The sequence below is a fragment of the Bufo gargarizans genome, chromosome 1 (genome assembly GCF_014858855.1).
Source record: "Bufo gargarizans isolate SCDJY-AF-19 chromosome 1, ASM1485885v1, whole genome shotgun sequence".
NCBI lineage: Eukaryota > Metazoa > Chordata > Amphibia > Anura > Bufonidae > Bufo > Bufo gargarizans.
In genome coordinates, this window is record NC_058080.1 from 129,968,697 (window position 1) to 129,986,960 (window position 18,264).

At 45.1% G+C, this 18,264-nt stretch overlaps 1 long non-coding RNA gene across 1 annotated transcript; it reads left to right on the top strand.

Annotated features, from left to right (window-relative positions):
- The first annotated feature begins 766 nt into the window (after window positions 1-766).
- On the top strand, window positions 767-16,509 carry LOC122935580. The gene is made up of 3 exons (XR_006388806.1): window positions 767-914; window positions 2,308-2,375; window positions 16,260-16,509. It is a non-coding gene; the product is annotated as an uncharacterized LOC122935580 (long non-coding RNA).
- Window positions 16,510-18,264: the final 1,755 nt, after the last annotated feature.

Sequence of the window (18,264 nt, forward strand, 5' to 3'; positions counted from 1 at the left end):
GACCCTCACTTACTAATTACAGCACACACCCCTGTAGTGTCCACCATCAGACAGGGAGTGGAGACCACTGACCAGTTGAGGAGGAGGCCGGAGCACCGGCCGGGAGCAGACTGGAGAAGGCTCGGACCGGTCACCGGTCACCGGTCCCACAGCGCAGGCAAGCTGAGCTGAGGCACAGGCTGGCAGCAGTGAGACTGACACTCTCAGTCAGTCTCAGTCAGACTCAGACACTGCTGCGGCAGGAATCTGACTGGCGCCGCGGCGGGAGTTGCGACCACTCCCTCCTAGACCCCAGGACCAGGTAGTACACACCCCGTGACCCCGGCCCGACCCCCTCCACCGCAGCCTATCTCACCTGCTGCCCGGCCCCGTCGTGCCCTCACTGCCCTGCTCTTTCCTGACTCCTTCTCCTCAGCCAGGCCCGAGCCGGCTTGGGCCGCGGACCGCCCACAGACGGGCCGGCAAGTGTATGATAAAAAAATAAAAATCAATCATAGCCACTGCTATGGTTGCTATGGCGATCCCTACGCCACTGCTGACTACAGACAGGATTGTACCTTATAAACTGCAAGAGCTCAGCTGCCAGGCACATCAGGCACCCTGCTCTGCTTATTCTTGAAATACTTAACTTTGATGCCAGAAAACCGGAGAAAGAGGCAGCGCTTGATGACGTCAGACGCTGCCGGCGTCTGCGTTCCACTTGTGCGTTCCAACTTCTGAATTGGAAGTTCGGGCCTAGACTTCCGCATATTCTTCCCAGTGATCGCGCGCCTCTTGAAAACGCTTATCCCCCGGATAGAACAGTCAAAGCGCAGAAAAGCGGAATAGAGCAGCGATGGCTACGCTGAACTCTGGCCTTTTAATCTGGGATACCCCATGGTATATGCGGCCAACACAAACGGCCAACACAAAAGGTAGGCTTCTTTCTCATGAATGAGGACAATAAAAAAAACACAGCGTTGTCTTGGGAAGGCGTGGTTATATAGTACCTTTTCACATTTGACTAATTAATGAATGTAGGTGGGCGGTCCTACGAAATGAATGAGACAACTTAACCCATGATGTGCTTCAGAGGACGAAAAAGGAATGATGGTATACAGTATGTACTGTACAGAGTGGAGGTGATGGGAAGAATGATGTTATTCAGTATATACAGAGTGGAGGTGATGAGGAGAATAAGAGTATACAGTATATACAGAGTGGAGGTGATGGGGAGAATAAGAGTATACAGTATATACAGAGTGGAGGTGATGAGGAGAATACGAGTATACAGTATATACAGAGTGGAGGTGATGGGGAGAATAAGAGTATACAGTATATACAGAGTGGAGGTGATGGGAGAATAGGAGTATACAGTATATACAGAGTGGAGGTGATGGGAGAATAGGAGTATACAGTATATACAGAGTGGAGGTGATGGGGAGAATAAGAGTATACAGTATATACAGAGTGGAGGTGATGGGAGAATAGGAGTATACAGTATATACAGAGTGGAGGTGATGGGGAGAATAAGAGTATACAGTATATACAGAGTGGAGGTGATGGGAGAATAGGAGTATACAGTATATACAGAGTGGAGGTGATGGGGAGAATAGGAGTATACAGTATATACAGAGTGGAGGTGATGGGAGAATAGGAGTATACAGTATATACAGAGTGGAGGTGATGGGAGAATAGGAGTATACAGTATATACAGAGTGGAGGTGATGGGGAGAATAGGAGTATACAGTATATACAGAGTGGAGGTGATGGGGAGAATGAGGGTATACAGTATATACAGAGTGGAGGTGATTGGGAAAATGAGGGTATACAGTATATACAGAGTGGAGGTGATGGGAGAATAGGAGTATACAGTATATACAGAGTGGAGGTGATGGGGAGAATGAGGGTATACAGTATATACAGAGTGGAGGTGATTGGGAAAATGAGGGTATACCGTATATACAGAGTGGAGGTGATGAGGAGAATAAGAGTATACAGTATATACAGAGGGGAGATGATGTGGAGAATGAAGGTGTACGATATGTACAGAGTAAAGCACATTGGTCGGCAATTGTAAAGCATGGCAGAGCATTCCTCAGACAATCATTAATAATCTCACTTAACCACAAGTTTCCACTTCCTTGAATTTTAGAAATTCCCCAGCCCTCCATGCAGAGTCCTACCTATATTCAGATAACCTCCTGTATAAGAAATAGGGGAAAAAACGGAGTAAAAATACACAAATAAATTGTGCCTAATGGCAGAACACATCTGCTGAAACTCTTGTGACTCAGTTTCACACTATTATTTCTGCTTTTCCATCAGCCGCAGCTGCATTTGTGAAAACAGAAGCTCACAAATAAACAGATTCTAACTGCTTAACTGGCACCTCGGTAAGTGATATGCAGCTGCTGGCAGCTTCATTTTCTCCTTGTACACAGGCGACTGGTTTCGGGCATGTATAAAAAGTTCAACTAAGGCCATAGTTCAGCATTTTAAATGTTTGATGATGTAAATATACAGGGAGGTACAGTGAGCTGCTGAGGAGCCAGGGCAGAGGATGGGAGTAGTAGTGGCACTGATGAGGTGTTATGTCATGGTGTACTCCATCAGGCCATTGCCTTTCTGTTCTGCAAAAATCCGTGTTTTGCGGATCCGCAATTTGCATACTGCAAAAACAGATACGGTTGTCTGAATGAGCCCTAAAGCCTTCATTTTGCTGATCACTCTGCTGTCTTGGCAAACTGATGCTTCCTGGAAGCATGTGCTCCCTTTCTAAATTCTGTCTTAACTGGAACTCCCCCTCCTGGCATAGATTATACCTGGAGTCCCCACTAGCTAAGTTTTCTGGTGTAGACCAGTTCTGGTGCACAGACCTGCTCAGATTTATCACAGTTATTAAGAGTTGTGCACAGACCTTTCTCTTGTGATTAGGCATTATGCAATAATCTGATGTAGGATACAGCCTAAAGCCCCATTCACACGTCAGTGTTTTGGTCAGTGATTTTCAGCCAAAACCAGGTTTGGCTCTAAACACAGAACAGGTGCAGATCTTTTCCTTGTACCTTATGTCTGTGGAGGCTCCAATCCTGGTTTTGGCTGACAATCACTGACCGAACACTGACGCGAGAATGAGGCTTAACAGTCAAGGGGGATAGTTAAGTGAATGCACAGTAGCTGTGAATTGCATAAGTAGCAAAATTATCTGATAGCAGCCATGCAGGACAGTGACAAAGTTCACATTTCCCATCATTGTAGTACAGGATATGTCAATAGATTACAAGCAATGCTCATACAGTCAGTTAGCGTAACTTAAAGGCTACGTACACCTTAGGGGGCAATTTTTTATTATTACATTGTACTTATTTTGAGCACAAAATCATTGGTCTTTATTACAAATATGGAGTACTTTTCTCTGTACAGAGCTGAGACGCTGTAGAAGCAGTCTGTGGATTTTCTCTCTTTTCCGTCAGATCGAATCTCTTCTCTCTGACATTAAATACACTCATTAAAGCTTATTTCTTATCTTTCTGATAAGAATGTGGCCTAAATAAGTGTTTATGAACTTTTAGTAGTTTAGAGATAAGGTTTATTAGATGACCGGCACAAAGTGAAAGTACCAGTTACACAGCTAGAAAAACAGTTAATCCTTTGTGACAGAACGGCTCAATAATTTTAATAAAGGCCAATTGAAAAAAAAATATTTAAGCCCAAAATGAGTAAAATCCAATCATAAACAAATTTGCCTCCAAAGGTGTACATAGCCTTTAACCTCCTCAGGACCGCCGTACGCAGGATTGCGTCCTGCCGGCGGTCCTGCTCTTCTGGGTGGACGCATATACGCGTCCTCCCGCGAGAGCCGAGATTTCCTGTGAACGCGCGTGCACAGGCGCGCGCGCTCACAGGAACGGAAGGTAAGCGAGTGGATCTCCAGCCTGCCAGCGGCGATCGCTCGCTGGCAGGCTGGAGATCCGAATTTTTTAACCCCTAACAGGTATATTAGACGCTGTTTTCATAACAGCGTCTAATATACCTCCTACCTGGTCCTCTGGTGGTCCCTTTTGTTAGGATCGACCACCAGAGGACTCAGGTAGGTCAGTACAGTCCCACCAAACACCACACTACACTACACTACACCCCCCCCCCCCGTCACTTATTAACCCCTTCTAAACCCCTGATCACCCCATATAAAATCCCTGATCACCCCCCTGTCATTGATCACCGCCCTGTCATTGATCACCCCCCTGTCAGGCTCCGTTCAGACGTCCGCATGATTTTTACGGATCCGATCCATGTATCCATGGATCCGTAAAAATCATGCGGACGTCTGAATGGAGCCTTACAGGGGGGTGATCAATGACAGGCGGCTGATCACCCATATACACTCCCTGATCACCCCCTGTCATTGATCACCCCCCTGTCATTGATCACCCCCCTGTCATTGATCACCCCCCTGTCAGGCTCCATTCAGACGTCCGCATGATTTTTACGGATCCGATCCATGGATCCGTAAAAATCATGCGGACGTCTGAATGGAGCCTTACAGGGGGGGTGATCAGTGACAGGGGGGTGATCACCCTGATCACCCCCTGTCATTGATAACCCCCCTGTAAGGCTCCATTCAGACGTCCGCATGCGTTTTGTGGATCCGATCCATGTATCCATGGATCCGTAAAAAATCATGCGGATGTCTGAATGGAGCCTTACAGGGGGGGTGAGCAGTGACAGGGGGGTGATCACCCTGATTACCCTGATCACCCCCTGTCATTGATAACCCCCCTGTAAGGCTCCATTCAGACGTCCGCATGCGTTCTGTGGATCCGATCCATGTATCCATGGATCCGTAAAAAATCATGCGGATGTCTGAATGGAGCCTTACAGGGGGGGTGATCAGTGACAGGGGGGTGATCACCCTGATTACCCTGATCACCCCCTGTCATTGATAACCTTCCTGTAAGGCTCCATTCAGACGTCCGCATGCGTTCTGTGGATCCGATCCATGTATCCATGGATCCGTAAAAAATCATGCGGATGTCTGAATGGAGCCTTACAGGGGGGGTGATCAGTGACAGGGGGGTGATCACCCTGATTACCCTGATCACCCCCTGTCATTGATAACCCCCCTGTAAGGCTCCATTCAGACGTCCGCATGCGTTCTGTGGATCCGATCCATGTATCCATGGATCCGTAAAAAATCATGCGGATGTCTGAATGGAGCCTTACAGGGGGGGTGATCAGTGACAGGGGGGTGATCACCCTGATTACCCTGATCACCCCCTGTCATTGATAACCCCCCTGTAAGGCTCCATTCAGACGTCCGCATGCGTTCTGTGGATCCGATCCATGTATCCATGGATCCGTAAAAAATCATGCGGATGTCTGAATGGAGCCTTACAGGGGGGGTGATCAGTGACAGGGGGGTGATCAGGGAGTCTATATGGGTGATCACCCCCCTGTCATTGATCACCCCCCTGTCATTGATCACCCCCCTGTCATTGATCACTCCCCCCCTGGTAAGGCTCCATTCAGCCATTTTTTTTGGCACAAGTTAGTGGACATTTTTTGTTTGTTTTTGTTTTTGTTTTTTCTTACAAAGTCTCATATTCCACTAACTTGTGTCAAAAAATAAAATCTCACATGGACGCACCATACCCCTCACGGAATCCAAATGCGTAAACATTTTTAGACATTTATATTCCAGACTTCTTCTCACGCTTTAGGGCCCCTAAAAAGCCAGGGCAGTATAAATACCCCACATGTGACCCCATTTCGGAAAGAAGACACCCCAAGGTATTCCGTGAGGGGCATATTGAGTCCATGAAAGATTGAAATTTTTGTCCTAAGTTAGCGGAAAGTGAGACTTTGTGAGAAAAAAAAACAAAAAAAAATCAATATCCGCTAACTTATGCAAAAAAAAAAAAAAATTCTAGGAACTCGCCATGCCCCTCATTGAATACCTTGGGGTGTCTTCTTTCCAAAGTGGGGTCACATGTGGGGTATTTATACTGCCCTGGCTTTTTAGGGGCCCGAAAGTGTGAGAAGAAGTCTGGGATCCAAATGTCTAAAAATGCCCCCCTAAAAGGAATTTGGGCCCCTTTGCGCATCTAGGCTGCAAAAAAGTGTCACACATGTGGTATCGCCGTACTCAGGAGAAGTTGGGGAATGTGTTTTGGGGTGTCATTTCACATATACCCATGCTGGGTGAGATTAATATCTTGGTCAAATGCCAACTTTGTATAAAAAAATGGGAAAAGTTGTCTTTTGCCAAGATATTTCTCTCACCCAGCATGGGTATATGTAAAATGGCACCCCAAAACACATTGCCCAACTTCTCCTGAGTACGGCGATACCAGATGTGTGACACTTTTTTGCAGCCAAGGTGGGCAAAGGGGCACCTTTCGGATTTCGCAGGCCATTTTTTACACATTTTGATTGCAAGGTACTTCTTACACATTTGGGCCCCTAAATTGCCAGGGCAGTATAACTACGCCACAAGTGACCCCATTTTGGAAAGAAGACACCCCAAGGTATTCCGTGGGGGGCACGGCGAGTTCCTAGAATTTTTTATTTTTTGTCACAATTTAGCGGAAAATGATGATTTTTCTTTTTTTTTCTTTTTTCCTTACAAAGTCTCATATTCCACTAACTTGCGACAAAAAATAAAAAATTCTAGGAACTCGCCATGCCCCTCACGGAATACCTTGGGGTGTCTTCTTTCCAAAATGGGGTCACTTGTGGCGTAGTTATACTGCCCTGGCAATTTAGGGGCCCAAATGTGTGAGAAGAACTTTGCAATCAAAATGTGTAAAAAATGCCCTGCAAAATCCGAAAGGTGCACTTTGGAATATGTGCCCCTTTGCCCACCTTGGCAGCAAAAAAGTGTGACACATCTGGTATCGCCGTACTCAGGAGAAGTTGGGCAATGTGTTTTAGGGTGTCATTTTACATATACCCATGCTGGGTGAGAAAAATATCTTGGTCAAATGCCAACTTTGTATAAAAAAATGGGAAAAGTTGTCTTTTGCCAAGATATTTCTCTCACCCAGCATGGGTATATGTAAAATGACAGCCCAAAACACATTCCCCAACTTCTCCTGAGTACGGCGATACCAGATGTGTGACACTTTTTTGATGCCAAGGTGGGCAAAGGGGCACATATTCCAAAGTGCACCTTTCGGATTTCACCGGTCATTTTTTACAGATTTTGATTGCAAAGTACTTCTCACACATATGGGCCCCTAAATTGCCAGGGCAGTATAACTACCCCACAAGTGACCCCATTTTGGAAAGAAGACACCCCAAGGTATTCCGTGAGGGGCATGGCGAGTTCCTAGAATTTTTTATTTTTTGTCGCAAGTTAGTGGAATATGAGACTTTGTAAGGAAAAAAGAGAAAAAAAAAAAATCATCATTTTCCGCTAACTTGTGACAAAAAATAAAAAATTCTAGGAACTCGCAGTGCCCCTCACGGAATACCTTAGGGTGTCTTCTTTCCAAAATGGGGTCACTTGTGGCGTAGTTATACTGCCCTGGCAATTTAGGGGCCCAAATGTGTGAGAAGTACCTTGCAATCAAAATGTGTAAAAAATGCCCTGCAAAATCCGAAAGGTGCACTTTGGAATATGTGCCCCTTTGCCCACCTTGGCAGCAAAAAAGTGTGACACATCTGGTATCGCCGTACTCAGGAGAAGTTGGGGAATGTGTTTTGGGGTGTCATTTTACATATACCCATGCTGGGTGAGAAAAATATCTTGGTCAAATGCCAACTTTGTATAAAAAAAATGGGAAAAGTTGTCTTTTGCCAAGATATTTCTCTCACCCAGCATGGGTATATGTAAAATGACACCCCAAAACACATTCCCCAACTTCTCCTGAGTACGGCGATACCACATGTGTGACACTTTTTTGCTGCCAAGGTGGGCAAAGGGGCGCATATTCCAAAGTGCACCTTTCGGATTTCACCGGTCATTTCTTACACATTTTGATTGCAAAGTTCTTCTCACACATTTGGGCCCCTAAATTGCCAGGGCAGTATAACTACCCCACAAGTGACCCCATTTTGGAAAGAAGACACCCCAAGGTATTCTGTGAGGGGCATGGTGAGTTCCTAGAATTTTTTATTTTTTGTCGCAAGTTAGTGGAATATGAGACTTTGTAAGAAAAAAATAAAAATAAAAAATCATCATCATTTTCCGCTAACTTGTGACAAAAAATAAAAAGTTCTATGAACTCACTATGCCCATCAGCGAATACCTTAGGGTGTCTACTTTCCGAAATGGGGTCATTTGTGGGGTTTTTCTACTGTTTGGGCATTGTAGAACCTCAGGAAACATGACAGGTGCTCAGAAAATCAGAGCCGTTTCAAAAAGCGGAAATTCACATTTTTGTACCATAGTTTGTAAATGCTATAACTTTTACCCAAACCATTTTTTTTTTGCCCAAACATTTTTTTTTAATCAAAGACATGTAGAACTATAAATTTAGCGAAAAATTTATATATGGATGTCGGTTTTTTTGCAAAATTTCACAGCTGAAAGTGAAAAATGTCATTTTTTTGCACAAAAATCGTTACATTTTGATTAATAACAAAAAAAGTAAAAATGTCAGCAGCATTAAAATACCACCAAATGAAAGCTCCATTAGTGAGAAGAAAAGAAGGTAAAATTCATTTGGGTGGTAAGTTGCATGACCGAGCGATAAACGGTGAAAGGAGTGTAGTGCCGAAGTGTAAAAAGTGGCCTGGTCATGAAGGGGGTTTCACCTAGCGGGGCTGAAGTGGTTAAAGGGGTATTCCCATCTCAGACAATAGGGGCATATCGCTGTCTGATAGGTGCGGGTCCCACACCTATGTTGTAAACTGAGCCGGCAAGATTCTATGGGGCCGCCGAAAATAACCAAGTGCTGGCTAAGGCTATTTCCGTCGGCCCCATTGAAGTGAATGGAAGTGGTGGCCAAGCAAGCACGGTGCGCTCTCATTCATTTCTATGGGGCTGCTGGAAATAGGTGGCTCGGCTATTTTCGGCCGCTGCATAGCAATGAATAGAAGGTGGCCCTCCTTCACTTTGCCGGCTCAGTTTACGAGATAGGTGCGGGTTCCAATATGCCAGCTTTGTCTGAGATGGGAATACTCCTTTAAGGCCTCTTTATACTGCCCAAGACAGCTGGCAAATATATCTGCTCCTTCCCGATAGTTGTCTGTTCATTACAGAAGGTGAAAGCTACATGTACATTCAGAAATCACCTGCACTATATGAAAACTAGCAATCACTGCTAAGATCGCTTGTCCCCATAGAGATTCATTGTTTCTGTTCACCCAGCACAAGACGATGATTTAGGTGACCCACCAGCAATGCTTTCACCAGATATGCCTTCCATTTTTAGGAACCACTGAAAGACCTAAAGAAGCTGACCTACCATTCTTTGTACATCATCTACTAGGTTTATGTGGACTATCACATATTCTACAATAATCCAGCGTTACACCCAGTAGTAGGACCTCTTGCTCATTTGAATTACACGAGAACATATTTTGCTCAATCCTATTATTACTATAAATTTATCAGAATGGATTTCCACCCAAAATTAAAGTGACCATGTTAGTTCATCAGATGTTATACTGAGAGCCAAAGGTTATTAATTGCTGTATGTTCCTCTTATTTCCAAGAGATAGTGGTATTCTGTTCAGTTGTGGCAGCCATCTTTACAAAACAGGAAGTGTGGCCATTTTTGTTGTCACTTTAGAACCACAGAGCAGCAATGAATTTGTCATTGGACAAGAAGCTGATGCCAAAGTGCCCCAGAGAGTTAACCTATCTCCCCTAGTACTTTATTTATGTCCTCATATCAACCCCCATCGCCTCTTTCCCTTGCTTATTCCTATTTATCCTATTTAGGCCGATTTTTTTTGTTACTTGGGTGCAATTTCGTTTATCCTCAATGCAGCCCATTACCATTATATTATACAGTGTATACAGACTTACTAAACATTTAACAATTTTGATGACACATTTGGCTGTGCTGTTAATTTATACTATACCAGCTTTGTCTGCTCCTTGCTTCACCATTCAGCCCTACAGGGGCAGATCGCGCTGCCGGACTGTATAGGAGAAGCTTGCAGGCCCAGGAATCTGCCTGTGATCTCCTCCCACACAGTTCTGCAACGCGATCTGTGCCTGCAGGGAGTAGGGGATCTGATGATCAGAGATGGGACAAGGTGAGTAGTTACAGTTTTTTTTATATTTTATTAACACTGAGGGGGCATAGTGTGAGCATTAGGACTGTGAAGGGGTCACAGAGAGGACATTACTACTGTGAAGAGGCATAACAACTTTTATGAGGTAAAGATAAGGGCATGTCTTCTGTGAGAGGGTACACAGTGAGGGCATAACTACTCTGAAGGGGGCACAGAGAGGTCATAACTACTGTGAGGGGGCACAATGAAGGCATAACTACTGTGCAGGGTTACAGTGGGGGTGTAACTACTGTGAAGAGGGCACAATAAATGAAATTAACACTGAGGGGGCATAGTGTGAGCATTAGGACTGTGAAGGGGTCACAGAGAGGACATTACTACTGTGAAGAGGCATAACAACTTTTATGAGGCACAGATAAGGGCATGTCTTCTGTGAGGGGGTACACAGTGAGGGCATAACTACTCTGAAGGGGGCACAGAGAGGTCATAACTACTGTGAGGGGGCACAATGAAGGCATAACTACTGTGCAGGGTTACAGTGGGGGTGTAACTACTGTGAAGAGGGCACAATAAATGAATAACTACTGTTAGGGGGGTTCAATGTAGGAACAACTACTGTGAGGGGGCACAATGTGAGCATAAATACTGTGAAGGGGCGCAATGAGGGCATAACTACTGTGAGGAGGCATAATGTGGGCATAACTATTGTGAAGGGGTGCGATGAGGGTATAACTACTGTGAAGGGGTGCAATGAGGGCATTAATACTGTGAGGGGGCATAATAGGGCATAACTACTGTGAAGGGGGGCACAATATGGATATAACTACTGTGAAGGGATGCACTGAGGGCATAACTACTGTGAAAGGGCATAATGTGGGCATAACTATTGTGAAGGGGTGCGATGAGGGTATAATTACTGTGAAGGGGTGCAATGAGGGCATTAATACTGTGAGGGGGCATAATAGGGCATAACTACTGTGAAGGGGGCACAATATGGATATAACTACTGTGAAGGGATGCACTGAGGGCATAACTACTGTGAAAGGGCATAATGTGGGCATAACTATTGTGAAGGGGTGCGATGAGGGTATAACTACTGTGAAGGGGTGCAATGAGGGCATTAATACTGTGAGGGGGCATAATATTGCATAACTACTGTGAAGGGGGCACAATGGGGCATAACTACTGTGAGGGGGCACAATGTGTACATATCTATTGTGAGGGGGGAAAATGTTTTAAAGTATGGGGGGAAGGGGTGCCAGACCAAGGACCCACCCCGAGTACCAAACACCTTAGGTTCAAACACCAAACACCTTAGGCCACTGGTTTAAAATGTAATGATTGTGATGGACTACTGCAGGTCAGCTCCCATTCAGATGATTTTGAGGTGTCTGGTGTTGGACCTCCACAGATCTGATATTGATGATCTATGCTGAGGATGACCCAGAATACCCCATTTGTAGAAATGACATATAACGTACAGGTGCATGGTAATCTGAAGAATACAATCTAAATCACGCAGAGATGAGAAAGGTTACAATAGGACTCCCTGGTTTACTATGCTCGAGAAAGAAACTTTTTTTCCATGATCTCACATTTCTTTGCATGCTTCAATTTGCTTTCTCTTTCTTTATGCACTTCCTGCTTGTTCTTTTACACTGAAATTTCCATTTTTCATTTTCAGCTGGTTTCTTTTTCGCATTTGACATATTTGCAAAGGTTTAATGGTCTTTGATACATAACAAAGTCAATCATGTTCAACGTTAGAACCACTAATTATAAAAATGTTTTTCGAATTTCCTAACATTGACCCTAAAATAAATGTACTGTAGATGTCCACATTAAGTGATTCTCTACCTAAACTGGCATGACTGTGTTTTATCCTGCACGGTACCTACATTGTTAGAGCATCAGTTAGTACTCCAGAGCTGAATTTAGTACTCTATCTGGCGACAGGAAGTTTTCTACCATATTTAGTCAGACCTGTCATTGAGGATATATAAAACTATATAAGCACACTTCCTGTTCTTTACTCCATGTATCTCTCCGCTCATGTCTCTCAGTCTCAACATACTTTCTCAATCTGTGAAGAGAAGGCATTCTTAGACTGAGATTGAAATAACCACATCAGGTATAATGTAACTCAGAAGTATAAAAACTGACCATGGATCCCAATATCTAAATTTAGGATATAACTATATTTCACTATGGTCCCCTTCAGCAGCGTGCTTGGAACGTGAAAAGCTTATGACTGGTTTGGTCTTTACTTTAAGTCATCATATGTGTTTCCTTAAAGGGGTTGTCTCATCTGAGACAAGAAGGCATATCGCTAGGATAGACCCATTGTCTGATAGGTGCGGGTCCCACTGCTGGGGCCTGTACCTATCTCCTTAACAGAACCCCGCAAGTGGAGGAGGGTGCACTGCGCATGCGCAGCGGCCCTCCATTCATTTCTATGGGGCCGCTGAAAATAACCGAGCGCTGGCTCGGCTATTGCCATCGGGCCCATAGAAGTGAATTGCCGGTCATGCGTGGTGCTCTCCCATTCACTTCTATGAGAAGAGTGCTTGGTGGTGGCCGGCCTGGAGTCCTCCAGCCACCATTTTGCCCACTCTGTTCTCGATATAGGTCCGGGTCCCAGCGGTAGGACCGGCACCTATCAGACAATGGGGGTATATTCTAGCGATATCCCCCCATTGTCTCAGATTAGAATACCCCTTTAAAGGGAATCTGCAGCCTCCCTATCAAACTGTTTGCATAGAGACAAATTTGTGGTTCAGCTGAATTATACACTCTTTTTTCTTTTATTGATCTGAGGCTCCATTGGTGAGTTATGAAACTTTTTATTAATATGCAAATCTGGCCTTCAGTGCAAGGAGGGCATCACCATTGCTCTTGTAGCACCCAAGCTCTGCTCATTTCTGCAGCCAGCCCCACCGTGGCTGCACTGATTAAAAAGGCTAGGCAGTGGTGAAGCGGTGAAGGTGGGGCAGGCCACAGAAAGGAGCGGAGCTTGGGTGCAACAAGAGCAATGGCAATGCCCTCATTGCACCAAAGGCCTTATTTGCATATTAAGAAAAAGTATTATAACTCAGCAATGGAGCCTCAGATCAACAAAAGAAAAATAGTGTTTTAATGAGGTGCACCACAGCTATGTGTCTATGCAAACTGTTTGAAAGGAAGGTTGCTGGTCACAGATTCCCTTTAATATATGGGGATAATCTACAAAGTGGTGTCACAGAATAGAGAGAATACACACAGTGCCATTGTCAGGGGCTCTTTACATGCTCTTTACATGCTGATTTTGTAGTGGATTGTGCATCAAAAAGCCACCAGGCGGCCCCCCAGCAACTGCCTTCCATTATTTTGAATGGAAGGCCACAGTTTACACCAAGAAAGGACAGATCATGGCACAAAACATGGCTGTATGAACAGCCTGGAGCCTGGCCCCACTCGGAGATTTCCATGGTCAAAATACTCCATCTGAACAACCTCTAAAGGAATATTTAAATGTAACCTTGTCAGCACCAAAATGGACCATAAACTGCCAGCAGTACCTTAAAGTTGTTGACATCAGGTTTCTAATGATGTTCTTGTGTAAGATGTCCAAGACGCATGATCGCTGTAGCAACTTTTATTCCCCCGCAGGTCGTATGCAAATAAGGTTCTTGAAGTCAAGGGGGCAGTGGCTTTCACGCTTGAAGTCAAGCTCACCGCGCCTCCTTCCCACCCCTTCACATTTGATTAATAGCCTTTTGAATTCTTTTAGGCTCAATTCCATCCTGAGATTTCACATATGCGCCATACAATCTTGTTTCCGGCGCCTGCTCATTGATCCTCGCTGTAGTGTACTTGGCTACAGCGAGTCAACGCGCTCCTGATCCTGTGATTGACGGTAATCTGGGGTAATGTTCTCTGAAGCGCTTACCCATGTGAGTTTGGGCCCCGTGAGTCTTGACTCGCTAAAGCCAGGTGAAATACAGCAGGGCTCAATGCGCAGACGCCGGAAACGTGATCATATGGCTTATGCACGAAATCTTAGGACTGGAATCGTGCCTGAAAGAATCCAAAAAGGCCATCGAACAAATGTGAAGGGTAGAGAAGGGGGAGCGGTGTGCTTGACTTCAAGAGTGAAAGCCGCTCCCCCCTTGACTTCAAAAACCTCATTTGCATACGACCTGCAGGGGAATAAAAGTTTTTTTTATATAAATAAAAAAAAGTATACATATTTGGTATTGCCGCGTCCATAATAAACTGCTCTATAAAAATATCACATGACCTAACCCCTCAGGTTAGCACAGTAAAAAAAAAAAAAAAAGGTGGAAAAAAAGCCATTTTTTGTCACCTTATATCACAAAAAGTGTAATAGCAAGCGATCAAAAAGTCATACGCACCCCAAAATAGTGCCAATCAAACAGTCATCTCATCCTGCAGAAATCATACCCTACCCAAGATAATCGCCCAAAAACTGAAAAAACTATGGCTCTCAGACTATGGAGACACTAAAACATTTTTTTTTGTTTCAAAAATGAAATCATTGTGTAAAACTTACATTTTGTATACATTTTAGCTATCGCCGCATCCGTGACAACCTGGTCTATAAAAATACCACATGATCTAACCTTTCAGATGAATGTTGTAAATAACAAAAAATAAAAACGGTGCCTCACCATTTTAACCCATATATTACCTTGCCTCACAAAAAGTGTAATATAGAGCAGCCAAAAATCATAAAATAGTACCAACAAAACTGCCACCCTATCCCGTAGTTTCTAAAATGGGGTGGTCACATTTTTGGCCTATATAAATATCCGGCGGCCCCTGCACTGAGGAGAGCGGAGCTGCTCCCCCCCCTCGCCTGAAGAGAAGACCCCTGGAAACGAGCATGCGGGAATTAACCCCTGGACGACGAGCCGTTGATCCCCTGGAGGGCTGGGTACCTACCCTATCCCACCAACAATATTACCCCTACTTGCCCATATCCCCTATCCCACCAACAATTCCCTATTAACCCCTACTTGCCCCTATCCCACCAATGATAACCCCTATTGCCCATATCCCTATCCCACCAACGATTCCCTATACCTCCTCCCATATCCCCTACACAACCCCCATCTATCCCACCAACGTACCCCTACTCCCATTGTCCCTATACCATCCCTGCAGGCATCCATATTAACCCTTGCAGTGCTGTCCCATACCCTAACCCTACAGGAGCATCCCTGCTCTCTATACTGTACCCCTGCAATGTCTGTGGCCTGCATTCACCCCTGCAGTGCCACCGTTAACCCTTCGTCGTTCTCTTAGGGATAGAATTAGTCAGGTGGGGTGGGCTGCTAATACATGTGTGAGTGTACTGTATTAGATAATTTGTGGGTGGAATTTGGGAACCGTGTAGTGTAGTTTAGTACTGTATTTATAGTGCTGTACTGTTAGTGTATTGCGTGCGTAGTGTACTAGGTATTAATAAATATCTTGTTTTACTTGTAACTATCTGTGTAACGTGTGGTTATTGGCGATAGTGAGTTCAGTAAGGCGCATGCAGCTAGCATAGTGATTAATGTAAGGCAAAGTATAGTGAAAGTATTGTATTATTAATATAAAGGCATAAATAGGCGGAGTCATCAATAGACGGCTCCTCCTATTTATGAATATTAATTATTGATATTTGCATAAATATTGGTGATTAATATTCACCCTTTACATTGGCGAGCCAGGCCCACTGCTTAGATTTTGAAATCTGTGTTTGGATTTTAGGCTACAGGTCAGTTATACTGTGAATTATCAGGCAAGAGAGATGCGGTCAGTGGTCTGAGCGTCTAGGACCTGATCATTCGGACAGGTAACGCGACTCTTGCTTCTTGTGTTTGGTTTCTAGAGGTCGGTTATACTGTGAATTATCAGGCAAGAGAGATGCGGTCAGTGGTCTGAGCGCCTAGGACCTGATAATTCGGACAGGTAACGCGACTCTTCCATATAGTACCAAGCGCAGATCAAAATCTTTAGCAGAGAATCTATAATCTATCTGTGAACTAGTATTTTGCTGTTTGCTTTACACGGTCACTGCATCGCTCGACTGTTGCAAGGGAGAAGAGGACACGTCACTGAAAGAGATCCATCTTCATTGGAGCAGCGTACAAGTCCGGCTGGTCGGGAAGAAGCGATCCGGGAGAAAAAGGACTTCTTCCAAGCAGCTGCGTAGGATGAAGAGGTACGGCCCCAATGAGAAGATGGACGCTCATCAAAAAGTGAGTATGGACTTCTCCACACTGCAACACTTGAGCAGACACAGCACTTTCAATCCCATCCTCCCCACCACTCACAAGTCATCAGAAATGCTGTGGTCCGATTTGTTAGCACAGGCTTGTAGCTATGACAAGCTATGTGTTAACAAACGGACGGTGTTAGACAAGGCCACCAAACGGCTTCGGATGCTAGCCAAACTTGTGCATACATTTGAGGTTAGCATCTGCAAGCCAAAAGAAGTTGCGCTGGTGTCTCAGTCAACAGAGACAATTCCTCCGACCATTCACTGCCAGTGCTGTGCCAGTAATTCGGACCAGGTTTCGGCATTACGGACACAGCTGGCGGAGAATGTGCAGTCCACTGTTGACCGAGATGCGCAGGTGGCTAGGATAGAGTCACAGTTAGTAGAGCTGCAGAGGCAGAAGGAGGAAATTGGGGCTAAATTGACTCAGTCTTATACTGAGGTCAAGGCCTTTAAGGAGCAGACTGCCTCTACTGATGTGACTGTAGCCAAATTGAAGGCTCAGGTTGCTGTAAGCTCCCAGATAATGACTGGCATGCAACAGGTCATCACCAAGTTGGTGCCGGCCCTTTCTTTTTCCGTAAAGTCAGGGTCGGAATCTCCCAAAACGTTGCCCTGTGCAGTGCAAAAAGGGGGGAGAGTAGTCTGTGACAGGCCAAATCACCAGACCAAGCCTGTCCAGAGTAACAGAGATTTTTCCCTGACTTTGGAAAAAAGAAAGATTGTGAAAAGTGCCTCCCTGAGCATGGAACAATTCAGGGAGCAGTGTGGACGGACCTAAGCCATGCCGTGCAAACATCAAATGTTTTGCGTGTGGTGGCTTGGGTCATATAGCGAAGCACTGCAAAGCAAGTAAGAACAAAGCACACAGGACGGAAAGCCCAATCAGGTGCTTTAGGTGTGGGAACAAAGGATACATTGCAAGGAATTGCCCTTGTGCAAGTAATTGCAATGTGTCCAGTGATGGGATCCAGGTAACAAATCGTGCAGTGGGGTCTAGTCAGTTTGGCCATAAAGGGGTTACATCTCAGCGACACATGCCTCATCAGGCGCTGAAGGGTCAGAAAGGCCAAGCTAGGCTGGGCAACATTTGAAACCCCTGTACTATTTGTTACACCGTCTGTTCCCCGTGTATGTCCATGTTGTGTGTTTGTTACCTGTTTGTATGTTTTTTTTCTTAAGTGGATGGCAGGGGCCCTTGTCTATGAATGTGTCTCACCCTGCTGATTGTTCCCATTCCCTGCTGAGAGTCCAGACGCTGCAGTTATTGACAGCAGAGTGTGGACTGTGTCCTTGTGCTGTGGAGTCCTGGAGAGCCAGGGCATGAATCATGCCATTGATTCTGCAGGCCTCCACAGGACAGGATCACAGGGGTAACTCAGCCTGGGTACACATGAGTGGACAAGGATACAGTGCCATCAATAACAAAATCGTGCTTTGCCTGCATCTCACCTCGGATGTCCTAACCTAATAGGCTGGCCATCCTTATCTGTTGGTGCAGAGGGATGTGTAGCAGAGGACGCGATCCTCTGAAGGTAGGGTGTTCAGACACCAGTGTTAGCATAACGAGGGGTCCTGTGAGGTGAAGGGCAGCCCAATACCTTTCTCTACTTATGGGTCAAAGGTATTGTTGCTGGGATTTGACATCTGACTGCACCATGAGGGGAGAAATCCCCCAGGAGCGCCTGGTATTTTCTTCTGTCATAGGTGTGTTTACTATGGAGTAGAGGAAAAACCCAGATGATGCCACAGAAGAGACTAGCTATCCGCCCTGACACTCTTGTGAGGTTCCAGAGGATCCCACTGGACTTGGCAACCAAGCG